An 18770-nucleotide genomic window follows, 5' to 3' on the forward strand; every position below is an offset into this window, starting at 1 on the left:
GCACTCTAATAAACACTTGAAGAAAAGATAATATGGAGCAAGTCAGCTTTTTTCTGCTGACACCAGCAGTTCAAGAAATACCATTTTGTGGTCAAAGGGAAATTATTTTTTTTCAGAAAGCATAGCAGGATCATGGCAGTACCCACAGCTATTGCGACCTGTTGTGGCTCACCTTGATATGCTGTGGTCACATGCTAGTTACCTCCGTAGTACCGCAGCTTGAGGGCTAGATTTTGTCTCACCATTGCACGGGGAAGAAAGGGAGAGTGAAATGAGCGTTCACTGCTGCTTCTATCACCTGCACAATCACAATCCCTATACTCAGAAAACAAGGATTGCTCCATCTTAGTCCCCAGGCTTCGAAGACACCTCAAAGGAGGCATGGAATATATGAGGACATACTCTCTCCTTTCCCCACTCCATACAGGCCACAAAGCTGACTGGCACCAGATAGGGAAGCATATTGCATCATCCCTTGTGTGCCAGGAACCTCTCTGTTTGGGATTATATCTTCTGATGCACAGTCCTGCCTGGAGGTCCTGGAGTGTGGTGTCACATTGTTCCATAATGTGACTGGGACTCACAATCTGGCCTTGAATAAATGCTGAAAAGTCTGAAATTCGGCATCTATTCAAACAAATGGTACATGCTAATTAATTTATTTGGCCAGTATTTAGCCACTCTCTCTTCAACTCCCCTAACACCTTCCTCTTCAATGAGAGCAAAGCAAAGGGATTGAATGAAATTGATAGTTTTGTACTAAGAAAATAGATTAGCTAGCAAGTGATTTAAACACAAAGGACAATATTTTGAAGATTATTTAACTACAGCTATTACAATTCATACCCATGTTAGCCAGATCCCTAGGATTTATAGCAGTTTATTAAAAAACCTGCTCTCTCAAATTCTCACCACGTTAGTAAATGTGCTTTAGCACGGGCTCCATTTGTAAGAAATCTTGAAAATATAAAACAGAAAATGTAACATGTTTGAGACTTCATATTAATGTGGCATACAGACTAACCTGATTGTTAACCTTCATTATCTGAACAGATTCCTGGCACTTGACAAGCAGTGTTAAAAAAAGATTTGGAGATTTGGATAATGAATGCCCTGAAGCACAAGGATAGATATTCCTTATAGCTTGTACGATAGCTGCAATAGAAAAACCAGAAAGAGCCAGATAAACCATAACGAAAGTAATTATTGATGCCATTCCTATTTATACATATCTCCATTTTTTAACCTTGCTAATTGGTTGCTTCCATGATATCTGTGGTAACAAATCTGATGTGTCAAATAACAGTAGTATGCAAATGTGTGACATGCAGAAATTTTGTTTCTTGAAGTTACTGCCCAATTTCAATCCATTCCAACACAGCAGAGTAGAGAAACAGGCTCCCTCTTCTACTTATTCACCACTTTTCCGAACTGAGTCTTGATTACTCCCTTGCTTACACCATTTTTACATCCATGTAAAAGCTTTTAGTCAATACACTCCTGATGTATAGTGGGGTCAGTGAACGTGTAAGTCTATTCCAAAGGATGGAGTTTTAGTAGATACAGTTCCTGGTCTGTTTTATCTTGGAAGACAACATACTGTAAGGTATAACCTAAGTTTTTATTGAACATAACACTTGTTTCTATATAGATGTCCACACAGAATACCACTAATTATGGCTCTGGCTGGCTTATTATATTTGGATATAAGTCTACCACTTTACCAAGAATCTCCAAGGGGCTGAGGTAAAGTAGTACAGTACTAGAAAACAACCTGAATCCACAGTTCAGAAAACGGCAGATTAGGTTGATGGTGGCCATTAATGTCATGTCCCACACAAACCATAGGCCAGATTCTGCAGTGGGAGTTGAGGGAACTCGACACCTATAGAAACCAGTGGGAGTTGAAGGAACTTGACACCTATAGAAACAAAACCTATAAGTTATCCCCATAAAAGTTTAAGATGACGTAGAGGAGAAATTGGCGGATGGGAACACAGCTTCACTCATACAAATAAAGATGAGGAGAAGATAGAGTAGGATGTTCAGCTACTCTTGGCATCTATAAAGTTGGGGGTAGGGAGGTGCTAGGGAAGTGGTTCTCAAAGCTGGTCCACTGCTTGTTCAGGGAAAGCCCCTGGAGGGCCGGACCAGTTTGTTTACCTGCCGTGTCCACAGGTTCGGCCGATCTGGCTCCCACTGGCCACGGTTCGCTGCTCCAGGCCAATGGGGCTGCAGGAAGGGTGGCCAGCACGTCCCTTGGCCTGCGCTGCTTCCCGCAGCCCCCATTGCCTTGGAGCAGTGAACCATGGCCAGTGGGAGCCGGATCAGCCGAACCTGCAGACACAGCAGGTAAACAAACCAGTCCGGCCCACCAGGGGCTTTCCCTGAACAAGCGGCAGACCGGCTTTGAGAAGGTCCGCCACTGTGCTAGGGGAAGGAAATGAGAAGTTGAACACTTTTCAATAGTTTTGGTGCAGAAGCTAAAAGTAATAAAAATTTAATAGTACTTTGCACTGCTGCAGTGCCTTTAAAACACTTACAAAACCTATACCTAATTTCCTCAATACTAATTTCTCTCTACTGTTACTCACACCTTCTGTCAACTGTCTGTAATGGGCCACTCTCATTACCACTTCAAAAGTTATTTTTCCTCCCTTGGTATTGTGCCGTTAATTGATTTATCTCGTTAGACTGATCTCACACTTGGTAAGGCAACCCCCATCCTTTCATGTATTTATACCTGCTCCGGAATTTTCCATTCCATGCATCTGATGAAGTGGGTTCTAGCCCACAGAAGCTTATGCCCAAATCAATTTGTTAGTCTCTAGGTGCCACAAGAACTCCTCATTTTTTTTAAAATAAAAGTTAAGGAGATGGAGGGATTGTAACAGATAAGTATCAAACACTGTCAGTGAATCACAATTCCTAAAACAGGAAAGGCCCAGGGAGAGTAGTTTAATCTCAATTAATCAATCGTCTTTCTCTCACACACGCACACATGCAAACGCACACACACATTTGGGCAAATCCTTGGATGACAATCAAATCAAGAGTCCCTTGTAGGTTTCCTGTACAGTGAAACCTGCCAAAAATTTGTAAAGTTTTCCAGGAAGAAATAAATGAAGGAGGGTGAGTGAAGAGTTTCTAAAGAATTATATGATTTGAAAAAGTCAAGAGCACACTGTCTCTAAAAGTAGGACATAAGAGCCAAATACAGATATACGAAATAGTCTTTTAACTTTAAATTAGTTGCTTAATGTGCATCGATATGTATTTAGGCTCAAACTCTAACAATAATATTATTGTCAGACTATATAATTATATACAAAACTGACAAATATGGATATTTATGCACCAGGAAAAATAATACCTTATAATTATTTACAATCTGCAACTATTTAGAAATTAACTATATATTTCCATAAGCCTTAATTAAAAAAGGTAAAATATGTTCATTTATATTTTCTTCTGAAGTTTTTATACTTTATTGAAAATACACATGCATAAAGAATAATATCTGTAAATAACATCAAGATCTTGACTGAAACCAGCAAATGCCAACAAACTCAAATTAGAAGTGTATACTCCCTGAATATTTATTTTGTTTGTGTCAGTAGGGGAGGGTTTTTTGGTTGTATGCTTTTAAAATTTTCCATGTTCTAAAGAACCTTAAGTACCTTTTAATTCACAGACAAAAAAACCCTATCATTGTTATCAGATATAATTGAGGAGAACTGCTTAGAGAAATTTCAGTGGAACTATATCCCTTTGGAATATTTAATTCCATCAGAATATAAATGCTTCATGAAATTGTGTATATTTCAAAAGAAAAGCAGTAAAAGTAATTTCTGTCAGTGTTGAACTGTCCTATTCTTATAGTCTATGAACTGTGACAGGGTTAGACCAGATGCCTACAAGAGCGTGGCTGAAGGTAGATATATTAGTCCCAGATTAAGCAGGTCCCCTTTCCCTGGGTAAAATAACAGGTACTATTCCAGAACACTCAGGAACTTGCCAGAACCAATTAAGGTAGGCAGGCTAATTAGGACACCTGGAACCAATTGGAAAGCTGCTAGAATCAATTAAGGCTAATCCGGGCACGTGGTTTAAGAAGGACCTCACTTCAGTGAGTGAGGCATGTGTGTGAAGAGCTGGGAGTAAGAGGCACTAGGAGCTGAGAGTGGGAAGGCGTACTGCTGGAGGACTGAGGAGTACAAGTGTTATCAGACATCAGGAGGAAGGTCCTGTGGTGAGGATAAAGAAGGTGTTGGGAGGAGGCCATGGGGAAGTAGCCCTGGGAGTTGTAGCTGTCACGCAGCTGTTACAGGAGATACTCTAGACAGCTGCAATCCACAGGGCCCTCGGCTGGAACCCGGAGTAGTTCCCCCCCAAACCTCTCAACTCCTGATCAGACACAGGAGGTGTTGACCTGGACTCTGGGTTCCACCAGAGGGGAAGGTTTCTGGTCTGTTCCCCGACCTACTTGGTGGATCAGCAGAGACTGCGGGGATCGTTCTTCTTTCTTTTCCCCATGCTGGCCAGTGATGAGGTAAGCTGAGTGACTGGCAGATTTGAGCCACGAAAGTGGCCAAACTGAGGGCTGCCATGAATCTCTGAGGCGAGCAAATCCGCCAATAAGCACAGGACCCACCAAGGCAGAGGAGGAACTTTGTCACAGAACATAAATTTGATTCTTTTGTTTTAAAATTACTTCATTTCATATTCTAAAAATATATTATTTTAAATCAAAACAAAACATTTTGACAAATGAAATGTTTTTGTATGGTAAAAATGATTTTTTTAAAAAAAAACATTTGTTTTTTTCTCTAATTCAGAACAAAGCCAAATTTTAAAATCTTGAAATCATTTGCAAATGGAACTTCCATTCTCCATACAGCTCTATAATTGAGCTCATTAATTCCACAGGCTATTGTTTCCATTGAACTACTGTAGGTCAGATGCTAAATTCATAGCAATTTAATATATTTCCAGATTTCCATTTATTTTCTTTCCATCAATCCAATTCTCCTCTTTTGAGGCTGACTACTAGCTATTGGCCTTTTTTGGCAGCACAACAGCTTGCAAACAGCTTGAAGTGCTGTAAATGACAAAAGTAGATGTACACAACAAAATACTTACTTTCATTTAATAAAAACAATATTTTTGAGCAGTATAGGAGCAAAGAAATTTACATATTGATTCCATGTGGCACTAAATAGAGTGCACCTGCATAAATCTATCAAACAGATATCTTCCCCTTAATGAACTCTTCATGTTATTTTCTCCTCTCCAACCTTCTATTGTAATTCACGGAGCATTTTAACCAACAGCTAGGACCAATTTCAGAGCTGGGATAAGCAGGTGCAAATTCATGGAAGCCAACTGTGTCATTTCAGATCTGAAATTGACCCCTGCTCTCACAAGTAGCATTCAAAGAAGATAAAGCATAATTATCTTAAATCCGGTCATTTCTAATCTTTGTCTGTCACTCTCAGTTGATGCTCATTTGTCCTACATCTCGCCTTCAAAACAGGGTAAAATATTATCTCTTGTAACTTAGAGGTTACCTCATTTATCATTGGTAGGCTAATGTGACTTATGTCTCTACTGCACACAAAGCCCAGGCTCTGACTCAGGTCTGATCTCAAGCCCTGCTTATGTCCATAAATAAGAAGTCAGTAAGTTTTGCTACTGACTTCAATGGGGAAGGATTTCATTGTGTTCTCAGAGGCCTGTGGATGCAGTAGACTGAATACTGGCCTTTAGTCATGTTGGAAGAGGCTGACATCTTTCTGTGAGTGATACAGAGCTTTTGGGGGTAGTATTTACAGAAAAAATTGATTCAATGACATAATTCCAAGAGGTAGTTTCTTTAAAAACAAACAATGGTATTTCAAGAAGTGATATAAATATGAGGAATCCCCAGGCCTGAGTTAATTGTGTATTTATAGGAGTCAAATCACCAGAAAGCCAAATCCCACAAGGAACTGATGATCCTAGACTCCCACTGAACTTAAAATAATAAAAAAAAAATCTTAAACTGAAATTCCATATGAACTTTCACATTGACAATATGCAGAATTATTTTTGTTTCTAAGGGGAAAGTTCATCCTCTTGGTCACAATGGGTACCTGTGTATCAAAACCGATGTGGTCCCAATGCACAAAAGAGAAATTTGGATGTGAAATAGAATGCAAGGAAGTGATTTGCTGCTGCATGGATACTTCCGTCCCCTGCTCTCAGATGAGTCTATCTGTAGGTAGAGTAGTTTCTGTGGAGTGGCTTTGCTTTCTATGGGGAGAAGGAGGGAGCAATTTCTCCCCTGCTCATCTCCTCAGCATCCAGTCAATATAATATTGTTAACTGAAAGATAGTCACATGTAGAAAAGTTCAAGTATTGGGATCTGCTCCTGTAGGGATTTTCACTGATGTCAGAACACAAAAACCTACAGGATCAGGTCCCAAAAATGCTTCAACATTTCTAAAAGTGACTGGTTTTAAATCAACAATATTACATTGACTGAGACTTCAGAAGATAAGCAGAGGGCAGGCGGGGAGAAATCCTTACCCCCAGAAGATGTAGAGCTTTGCTGTGTTGGACTTGGCTTCTACACAGCTTAATGCATATGGTGGAAGGATGGATGCCCACGTAGTGGCAGATCTCCCGACTCCTTTTTCTCATGCTTCTCTTTTCCTTCCTTTCTCCCTGGATCCTGCACTCTGGGGTTTCATGTTCAGCTTTATCCATAGACCCCTCACTTCTGTAATGGAGCTGAAAAAATGTTTGCTATTTAGAGTCGAAAATAAATCTGCATATTGTATGCGTTTGAATCTGCTTCTAATTTTCATATGAAGTTAAAACTTCAGAGCTGTGAGAGATGCACAGGTTCATTTCTAAGTCAAATTGAGGAGAAATTCATTGACTACTTTGCAATTTAAGTATAAAAGCTATCAAAATTAATGCCAACTAGATTGTTACTTTGCAGAAGAGTACACCACTAGTAGCATATCCTCCATTATCATCACCTCATTTGACAAGAGTGTTATGATGTTGTCATTACACATCAGAAAATAAAAAATAACCTCCTTCATGCTATTTTTTCTACCCATTTTCAGTTCTTGCCTTCAGACCAAGCTCTCTATTCCCATAGTGTCAACAGTTATGGTCAACTGCCAAGAACTTATGGGTTTTGTTCCCTGTTCTGTAACTTAATAGTTGTGTGGCCAAGTCACAACCTCTCTGTGCCGTGTCTCATTTTCTCTGCCAGTAGGAGAATAATTTCAAACCTTTCTAGATCTATAGATGAAAAGGGTCCCTCCAAAAGTGGTTGATTTCTTCTTCTTGCTCATGCCCCTATTCTAAAGTCAGGAATGTGCTTACTTGGTTAGCTGACACCTAGTGTGTAAGTATTCTGCCAAGTCACTGTGCTTCATACTCTTAGTTACGCCTAGAGCTCCTACGAGGCCTACAGCCCTCATTACTGTAGTATAGGAGCACATCATAATCTTTAGTGTGCTTATCCTACTAACACCCCTGTAAAGTTGGGAAGTGCTATTATCTCCATCCGTGAAATGGGGAACTGGCGCAGAGAGTCCAAGGCCCAGATCCAGAAAGGTATTTAGGTTGCCTAAGTCCCAGTTTTAGGCTTCACTCCGCTCCACAAAACTGCCGAACCCCTGTGATTAGAGCAGTGTTGTTCCTATGATTTTGTATATGCCTAAAAGTTAGTCATTCCAATGCTTAGCTCTCCTTGATGGATCTAGGCCTAGGTGATTTGCCCAAGGTTACACAGGAAGCCTGTAGTAGAGGTGGCATTGAATGTGGGTTTCTTCAGTCACAGGCTAGTGCTTAACCACTGAATTATCCTTCTGCTGTTCACCCACATTTGCCCTCTGGAATCCCTACTATCTTCATACTGAAATTCTGAACCTCCCCTTTTAGCATTCTATTGCTAGGGCACCCTAATGCAGAACCACTGCAGGAGGAGAGAGAGGGTTTCTCTTCTATGCTGCCATATGGCAGAGCAATCAAGCTCCTTGTTCATCTTCTCAGAAGACTCTTGGGATTGAAGAGGCTGTTTTCCTACTGTTGAAGATTAGGGAAGTGCCCAGCTGGTTCGCTGCAAATAGCAGTGAGACCATCAAAAGGGAGAGGAAGGCCTGCGCTCTCTACTGAAGACAGCGGTAATGAGACTTGTGGGTTTCCTGGTGGAGGAAGGTTTCCTTTTGGAGTAGATGGGGAGAGAGGAACTGGCTGTAGAGAGTATGGTTCCAGCAGGGATTGTGAATTTCTCCACTATGTGAATGTTCTTCCAACAAGTTCACCAAATTTAGCATGTTAATCCCAGGCTGAGTTCAAGGTTCTGTATGGTTGTTTCTTCCAGCTCTAGCCCTATGTTTCTTTTGCACTGTATTAACAACGTCCCCAGTGCCATGTTTATTTGGACATTACTCTCTCCTCTTCCTTCTATAGCACCTACAGCATAATGAGTGGCTGTCACTGGAACATATTCCAATATTGCATAAACAAGCATTCTTTGCATGAAAATAGATGGTGAATAAGTTAAATTAAATAATTGTTTGCATACAGTAGTGTGATCCATAGCTCCAGAAGGCCAGAGTCAAATACTGTTGAGGGAATTAAGAGGAAGTTGTATAATTTTATGCCTATTTGTAATAATGCATGATAAGATAAGGGAAATGTAATGTCATGCTGCAAGGCATATGATGCTCATCCCAGGGAGGAAAAATGTTCTTTGTGCTATGTATAGCACTGTACAATTGACTAAGTTCATCACAGAGCAGGAAGGATGTATGTGTGTGAAAGACCTTCCTCTAAGCACAAGTATTGGCTGCTTCAGAAGCAAAATATCAGCCTTGGACAATGGCCAAATGGAGTATTGCAAAAGGGTGAATTCTATGGACCAGATCTTCAGCTGGTGTAAGTCAGTTTAGCTCCAGTGAAGTCAAGGAGCTATGCCAGTTTACACCAGATGAGACTACTTTCCTAATTCAATAAATTCTCACCACATTTCTATTTCCATTTGGCAGCCTTATAGATCTGAAAGAAAAAAATATGGAAATGCATTCAGAAATTTTGAATCTACAATGCTTGAGTGAGCTTAAGGTTTCCCAAGTGTCACCCCCATCATGTTTAATCTTATTGTTCACCACTTCAGTAAGTGATACAGCAAGAATCCACAGGGACAGCCTACTTTCAGAAAACAAAAACAAAATGCACATATGCACAAAACGGACTAGAATGCATTCCTTCCCCAAAGCCTTTTGCTGTAATTTGGTTAGAGGATAACATTTTTTTAAGCTTTAAAAATAAATCAAGAAAGCAGAGCAAAATAAGGTCACAATTTAACTTATCTCTTGGGGGTGTAATAATATGTTTCCTTACACACATACAGGTTTCCTTGCCAGATATTTTATGCCAACATGTAATTATTTTTTCCCATTTTTTGTGATGATATTAAATATTAACTGCATAGCAATTAGTATTTTTTCAGTACTGAAAAGCTCACATAAATACAATACCTTGTCAGTTTTGTTACTAGTTCTGAGTTTGAGGGGAGAATAACTGGTAAGTTTCTTGCACACTTAATGATAAGTGAATGGTGCAAAAGAGAAGCATTTGTCCAAATTTCCTTTTAATTTAACAAGTCAGGGCTAAGACTCTCTCATTTATACTAAACATAGATTCCAGTTCCACCAAGCACTTGACTTTACAATTTACCTTGTTTTAACATCTCAGATGCCTTTGTACAGCTTTGCATTAAAGTCCTGCAGATGTAATATGCTCTAGACCATACATCTTTTGTTTATTTGAGCATACAAAAAGTCCTATCCCTGATCCAGAAACTTAAGTCAGCTGGGATTTGCATTTCTAATACCCTGCTCATGAGGCATTGAAAATCTGAGCTTTCCCACCCTCCGTCTCCAGTTGTCCTTCAAATGTGTAAGCCTGCCTCTCTATTGAGCATCTGGAGAAAGTCACAGAAAAGTCTACTATCTTTTACAAAATCAGGAGTTCCTCCCCTTTATTTTGTGCCAGCAGCATCATATATTTCTTAGACTAATGTTAAGTGCTAGACTGCTAAAGCCATGTTTATGTTTGGCCAGTAGCTGTCCTTTTCAGCTGGAAGAAAGGGAAGAAAAGAAAAAAAAAAGTCTACCACAGTAATTCTTGGTCACAAAAAGAGGCAGTTAAGGCACCAGGATTCAAACAGAGTGAATGACTCAGTAGTAACACAAGCAACGTGTATGTACATATGAATATTTATTCAGTATCTGTTCAGGGTTTTATTTGCGGAAATCTTCTTTAGGAAGCATTTGCACAGCATTTCCCTTCAGTGCATAAACTTCACTTTGTCAATAATTCTGGTGTTATTGTTGGTGACAGAACAATTGGTGGTGGGGGGTCTATATGACACAATAACGCACAAGTACTGGAACTAAAATGCAAACTTTTAAAATATTTATTCTGCAAATAGGGAATGATATATCAAATGAAAAGCACAATCAATAGGACACATTTCCTCTATTGTTATGTCAGAGACCACACCAGAATCATTGACAAAGTGAAGTTAGATGCTCTGAAGGCAAATGCTATGCAAGTGCATTGCAGAGTTCCACAAATAAAAAAACACTGATCAGATACTGAATAAATACAAATTAAGAAGGGAGATATATTATATTGCTTTGTATTCAGATTATATACACTGCTTCCCGTTATCTGTCTACATAAATAGATATAGATACACACATTCATCCAATTGTAACCAAATAGCATCTATGTTGCATAGATGAAAAAGGATAAAACAATCAAAATATCTACTAAAACCTCTCTTGGTCAGCTGCATTATTTTGATAAACATTTCAGTGCTGAACCTGCTAAGTAGAATTTCTTTGATATGCTATTGTTTTCTGAATTCTTGAATAAGAAACGGTGTTTACAAACTTTATTACAACAAACAGGCCTCTAGCATGAAGTTTAGATATTTATAAACAGATGTTACATCCATACACATTAATTGTGTGGGCTCAGTACTCAGATTTACAGACAGCTTCTGTTCAAAAGCTTCTTGTTTCACAAATCTGAAATAGTATAAGAAAACATTTGTACTTGTAATGTCACGTTACCACATGCATTCTCATCATTGCTACCAAAGCTGAAGTCTGGATGAACTTCATCAGTACAGATTAACTGAAAGTGTGTGTTTGTGTGTGTGTGTGTGTGAGAGAGAGAGAGAGAGAGACTTTGGACTGAGTTCTGTCATCATTTACACCTACGTCTTCTTGAATCACACAGGGGGGAAAAATGAATCTTTAGCCTGGAGACTACAAGACGTCGTACACTGCATACAGGAATGCAGCTAAGGTGAAAACCACAGTGTCTACTAATGCTAACACAATAGATTTAGGGAAGTTCAATGACAAATGGAATTGAGGGGCTTCCATGCAGCTTCTTCTCACATACTGTCCAGCGGGGTAAGTCCAGTGTGATTTCCTAATGAACAATCATGAAAGCTAAAACTAATCCTTAAGGGAAGGCTACCCTTAATCCCTTTCTCCTAAAACAAACTGGGACTCAGAACTGGTGTTAGATATCCTTTCCCCATACAAATCATGAGTGTCAACATGAGGGGTGCCACATTCTGCACCAGACTTTGAGGCCTTCCCTCACCTTGCAAACAGAAAGCAGGTTACTCAGCCAATTCTCTGAATATAATGAGAACTCTACCTCTGTGCTTCCATTCCTTCTTCCCACCACACCCATCAAGTAAACTACAATGGACACCTTCCACAAAGTTGTGACAACAGTGGAACAAATAAGTCAAATCTCTTTGTTGCTGGGCTTGGACTGGGTGACACGAGAGAAGGCACAGAAGATAGCATATGAACAATTCTTAACCAAACCAGAGGAGTAAACTCATCTCACCACCTGACTAATCATTATCAACTTGAATTTTGTAAGAAAGGTGAATTTTCAGGAGGGACATGAAAGAGGACAATTTGGTGGCTTTGTGACTTTTGAATGGCAGCTTTTCACCTGTTTAAGGGGAAGCCTGGGAGAAAGCAAAAAGTGCTTCCCAGAGAAGTGGAGACTTGGGAAAATGATGCTAGTGGAGCCGTGTCAACCCTGTGAACATAATAGGTAAGAGAAATATATAGTGAAAGACTACAAAAGCAGAACAAGAAGTTTGTGCTTGATGTAATGGAAGAAGAGAGTCTTTAATAGTGGAGAGGTGACAAAGTCAAAGCAAGAGTCCATGGAGAATTTTAGCAGCAACATTTTGCATTGACTTGAGAAGGGGAAGCTGTAAGCATCAAAGGCAGAGAAGAGATTAGAGTAGTGAAAATGTGAGATGATGAGGGCTTTGGCAAGGATTTTCGTAGAATGAGCAGATATGAAATGTCATATCTTCAATGTCTGTGCAACAATAATTAACAAGATTTTGACACTTCCTGGAGTGTGTATCAAAGGAGAAAGCAGACTAAAAGATGAAACCAAGATTATGGGTTTGAATGACAAGGACAATGGCTGTGCTGTCAACAGTGGTTGAGGAAGGGGAGCAGGAAATCAGGAGCACCATTTGGTGCCATGATAAGTTTTAGCTGACAGCCACACTTGTTGATATCCAATTAGGAAGTAGTACATCAATTTGGTCTTCAGGCTCTTGGCAAGTCTTCACAAAAGTTTTTTTCTTCATTGTGTGAGCTGAGTTTTGTATAAACCTGTTACCAACAAAATGTCACCTTTACAGACAAATCAGGTCAATGGATTATTTCCTATAAAAGCGGACTACACCAAATCCACTTAAAAAGAGGCATATTCAACTAACCCTAAATATCTCAAAGGTTATGGAACAGATACATGTTTTTTTCTGATCACACGGCACTATTATTATTTTTTAATAAAAAAAATATTTCCAATATGTCAGTCACCAAACAGTGAATTGAAGCAATCTAATTGGTCATTATTGCATATGCATTTATTGTGATTAAGAAAATATCCATGAAACTCAGAATTTAAATCAGTAATTGTTTATATTGTGTTTTTATTCCATTTTTAAGAGATAGCAGTTATTCCAGTGTAGTGATGTAACATGGCACATCTTAAGATTTAAAAACACTAATTGTAACAGCACTTGAAATATGAAACTAACTCAGTGAGAGCTAATTTTCTCTCCAGAATCCATTTCTGAACAAAAATGCCCAAAACCACATAATTTCAGGTACTTGTACATATAAGTACTTGTTGACCTCTCAGCAGATCTAATAATATCAGGCCCAAATCATTACTACTCAAAGGCAATTTTTAAAAGTCTGCAAATGCCACTAGCAATTTTATGTTAAAATAAACCACAGCTTGTTACAGTAGTGTTAACATAATATTAAACTTGTGACAATGCAGACTCAAAAATCCATAAACCCCTAAAGTTTAATTTTTGGAGCAATTTAATACAGCCACATAACTCGCCTGTATATGTAATGGTATACATTATTAACACATGCATTTAACAAGAGAAAGAGAAACAACACATGTGTAGCAGAGTCTAATTAATTTTGATAGGGTAACCTCCACATTTAGAATTTCCTGACTTAATAAAAATAAATAAATAAATAAAGACTATATAAATTCATAGGTAAAAAAGTTAACAACTTCAAAGCTTTACCAGGTTTTCAAGAAAAATTTGTAAGTTCTTTGAAAAAAGCAAAGCACCTCTAATTAGTGGTACTCAGTGGTGCAAGTAGAAATAATTTCTTGCCAGTACTGCACTCATGTGAAGGACACAAGGGGAGAGTACATAACCTCCCCACGTGACTCCTCTCTGCCCCCAGCCTGGGGACCAAATGCTCTCCTGATCCCCTCCGACACACCCCCTTTGTATATACAAACACCAACATGCTTCACTACTCACTTTCCCCCCAAACATGTAGTATTCAGGCTGTTTATATGTAATATGGGAGTTGGGTGAGGAGCCATTTCAGCATTTGTATGACTTATTAAAAGACTAATTTTAAGTATAACTAAACTGCTTTATGGTATAGTACCCAAACATTGCATTTCAATGTGGGATTCAACTTCATTTATAGGAACAGACTCCTGAAACTCTTACTAGTCCACAAAAGTGGTCCATAGTCATGCAAATACTCCCATTGTCTTCAGTGGGATTGATCAAATGATTAAGGGTTTGTTGCCGGCACCCAGTGCCGAGAGGCTGAACAACAGCTAGAGTGGTTCGGTACCCGGTGTGCTACACCCAATAATCACAACGGGGTGGAGAAGCAGAAAAGTTTATTTGCAGCTGCAAAAAGGTACAGGGAGAATAAAATCTCAAATCCTGCACAACAGAGCAGGAAGTTACACAGGCTTTTATACATCCTTTTTTCCAGCATACTTATCCAATAGCAAGCTGCTCCAAGTATCCATATAGCCAGCCAATCCAGTTCCCAGCTAGTTCCCTGATTCTCTGTATCATTTGTTAAACTATACATAAAGCTGCTTTATTCAGCATTGTTCTTTCATATCTCCCCTGTTTGGCCTTGCTTAGTTTCAGGCAGTCTGACTCTGCAACATACTGTTGCAGATTCTCAGCATAACTGCTGTGTGTGCCTCCAGGCGGGGGGGCCAAGGACACTTGGGCCTAGCACGCAGAGCTGCTGCGAGTGCCTCCAGGCAGGAGGGGGGGGCAAGGACACAGGGGCCTAGTGCGAGGGGGCTTCATCGACACTCGTGGTCTTCCATCCCCTCGAGTTACCTAGTGGCCATGCCCCAGTGTTCCCAACAGGTTCATAGGATTAGGTTCCAAGTTTGTAAATTGTTCTGGATGAAACTGAGAATGCATGAGCTGTCGAATCAGAAGGAGCTTTATACGAATGAAGGTGGACAGATGTGTGATAACTCTTAGCTCTGTTGTTAAGATGAAGAACATATTTCAGCAAAGTTCTTGGCAGATTCCTGAGGCGGCTGGTTTAAGGATGTTAGTGTATGGCAATATAATCTTCACTTATCACTCACCCACAAAGCTGGAAAATTAGGTATTTGTTTTGCTGCTCTAGTTCCAGTTAACAAAATGCATGTTAGACTAGTTTGGCTGCAAAGAAGAATGCTATGTACAGTAGGGGCAACACCTGATTCCCATCAGGCTGGAGAACTTGGCTGACATCAGAATTCAAACATCCTCTTGTCAGTGCAAGCAGAGGCGTTCCTCTAATGATTTGGACTTGATGTGATGCAGTATGAATGTCATGGATAATTCATACCAATAGGGAGAAAGAGAATAAATGTTTATGCACCTTCCTTCCCCACCACCCCTCCCCTCTTGAGGACTCCTGAACAACATAACAGCACAATACATATGACCTTATTTAAGTTTGTTAGCATATGTATTGTGCTGTTAAAGCCATATAAAGAATGAATGCCCTCCCTAGCCATGTTCTGCTCCTTTAAGGTACCCTGTTAAAAATTTCTTGCCAATATTGCATAGTGGAGGGTACCGCCCTACTTGCACTCCTGATGGTACTCTTAAAATTTAAATCTTCAAGGAACCAGGCACCCTCATATCTCATTAGCTGCAATACCTTAAATAGGTACCCACATACAGTGTAACTATGTTTCAATGTGAAATAGTCTCCTGCAGCTGCTCAGTATGCAGTTTTCAGATGCTCACATCTTTATTAAATAAAAAAGAATGTTATGCAGACCAATAACAAGGCATTAACCATGCTTGCCCATGCCAAGTGTTTTTTTTTTCCTCTAAAAAAAGGGACAGGAATATTTTAAAGTGTGTTTGTGTAACTATATGATTTTTATAGTCTATCAGACTAATTCCTAGAGGAATATATCCAACATAACAGGATGATTTTGTTGATAATCAGACTAAATACAGATCTCAGCTACATTCATTGTTATTATTATAATAGTGCCTGGAGATCTATCATAGGGTTTACTCACTGCTGGGGGTGTCCACTGGCAGCTGCGTCTGTGGATTAGCTCCACCCAGTCTGGCCCTGCAGCCCGTCTTGTTCTCTAGGAGTCACCCTGCTTCGTCTTTGTGGCTTGGCTTCTAGCCAGGTATTTTCCAGGGTAACACAGTCTCACTGTCTGAGTGCTATTCCAAGCAATCTTCCCAGCCATGACTGTGCCACTTTCCCAGTGGGGAACAAGGGCCTACTCGCTTCTCCAGATTCCTGCCCAGGGCCCCTACAATCAGCAGTCAGTCTGTGCAGCATCTGAACCCTTGCTGCTGTTTCCCTTGGCTTCTTCCTACTCTACCCTCTGTTGGCTTTCTTCTACACTACTCTTCTGGGTAAATCCCCTCCATCAAGATCCTAAGGCTTCTGCTTCACACCAGATTTCTACCCTCTCTTCTCACTAGGCCCAGAATGACTACAGACTTCCATACTACAGCCCCTTCTGCTTGCACCTCCTAGCTTTGTGTAAGCTCCCACCTAGTCCTACACAAATAGGTTCCACCTTCAATTAGTGCTTGTCAGTCAAGCCTAAGCATCCCCCCAGGTGCAGCCAACTAGGTTAACTAGGCCCTGATGGGCCACCTTAATCCCTTCAGGGTGGTTTGGGATGAACACCCCCATTCCAAGTTCCCAATCAGGATCAGGGATTTCCTGTGCTAAGTGCTGTACATTCAGAGAGTGAGAGACAGCTCCATCCCAAAAATCCTAATATCACGTACTTTCACAGATATTTGTTTTCTTTTTTCCCCTTTTCCTTGGGTTGCATTATTGAATGTAAACCACTGGTAAATTTTGCATATCAGTAACTTATCCACTACCATATAAAGTAGAAATTCTGAGATTTCTGATGGGAGTTTTGCACAGATGATATATTATTTTCACTGGGGCAATTAGGCATTGAACACCAGTTGTTTCACCCAGTGTACTGTGATTTACTTTAGAAGAAATAAAAACAGCTTGTCAGCTTCAGTACACAGACCACAACTCTTTAATAGAGAAAAATAATGGATTAACTCAAATTTCTACAATTTGTCCAGAAAGCAATTGTCAGGGCAGAAAATATACCACAGCCAGTATTTACTTTAATATTAGGAGACATATTCAAGGCAATTCATAACTATGCCATGAGCTCTAAGTAAGGGTTAGAGTTTTGTTATCTCAGGAGCAGAGAGAGAGAGAGATTTTCATAGTCTTCAGTGTTGCCCTTGCTCTGTATGGGGAAGTACCCTGCCCCTGAAGTAGATGTGACACCGGTTATGCACACAATGTCCCAGAATGGGTACATGGGTTGGGAAGGTAAAGCCAAGGCTTTTCCCAGTCCCAGATGCTTCTCACCCACAACTGTGTATGTGAGGAAATATAGCGGCTTTGCAAAGGCTATATCTGTTCTGTACTGCTATTCACAGTATGAATAGCCCACCCAGAGGTGTAAGGGGGGCTTTACATTTCCCCTTCCCCACATCATTTCCCTGTGTGACTGCATACAAGGGGACATGATCATGTCCAGAATGTGCTGCAGTTAGAATAGGCTCAAAAGACAATTTTTTTAAAAAAGAAAGCACAAAGTAAAAAAAAAAAAAAAAAAGTTCTTGTTTGCTGTTGGGGCCAATTCAGTGCAGTGAATGTGCTCTATAAATCCCTTTCTCATTCTTTCTCTTTCCCTGCTCATTTATATCCTCCCATCACTCTCTCTCCCCACCACTATTCATTCCTTTCACTAAGCCTCCCCAAATAAGTTACTGTGGCTTTTGACCCTCCTCTCAAACCTCTTTGTGCGGTGCTGCTCCCCCCAGGGACACCTTTTGCTTGAGGAGCATAGGAGTGTCAGGATCAGGCTTCTCCTCACTTGTTTGACTGATCTTAAATTTATTGATCTATAGGGTATTGTGCAAAACCTCGGGGGGGGGGGAGAGGGGGTGCACGCGCAGACACACATCCTAATACCCCAAACCTAATACCCAATCTTGAAGTCTTTAATTCTCTGAGTAGGCCTCTGAAGCTTATGGGTCTGCTTACAGGTTTAAGGCTGCAAGATCTAGTCACTTGTCTTGGAACAGTTGATTAGCACAATACTGGCACTTACAGGAAGAAACAAGTAAAGCTAGCTATTTACTTCAAAGCTTGTCAGTAAGGAAACAAAGCATTCAAGAACTACAGTATTAATTACAATCTATTGTTACACAAGGATGGGTCATTCTGTTCAGATGCTCACAGTAGCCCACTGTGCCACCTTGCCACTGATACTCAAGAAAAGTTAACAAAGATGTTATATTTTTTACTTTGCTTTTGTTTGAAATCTAAGGGTGCCAGGTGAATCATCTTTTAGTACAATATGCAGGTGGTACTTAAAAACCCTGAGACTGAAAATTCTTACAAATATGCTTAGTTTTAAGCACGTAAGTAATCCTTTTGAAGTCTTTTGGACTACTCATATGCTTAAAGTTAAGAATATGCTGAAGCATTTAAAGGACGGTACTTAAGGTAGGTCTTTTAAATGAATTAAAACCAGATTATTACACAATACAGGGAAAAAGTGCTTCATGTGTGAAAAAAAATTCGCCTGGTTCTGCATCAGATGCACAATGTAAACCAACTGATTTTTTTTCATATTTTTATTAATAAAAGCTGTATCCCATATTCCACAAGTCAAAATCGTTCTCTTTTTGTGTAGCTCAAGATGTGTTTATTGTCCACGGGTAATGAGTGAGCTCTCTCTTCTGTTTCCATTCAAAGTAACGTATAATTTTGTTCCTCATTGAACTTTGATCCAAGTAGCAAAC

The sequence above is a fragment of the Lepidochelys kempii genome, chromosome 4, assembly GCF_965140265.1.
Source record: "Lepidochelys kempii isolate rLepKem1 chromosome 4, rLepKem1.hap2, whole genome shotgun sequence".
NCBI classification, from domain to species: Eukaryota; Metazoa; Chordata; order Testudines; family Cheloniidae; genus Lepidochelys; species Lepidochelys kempii.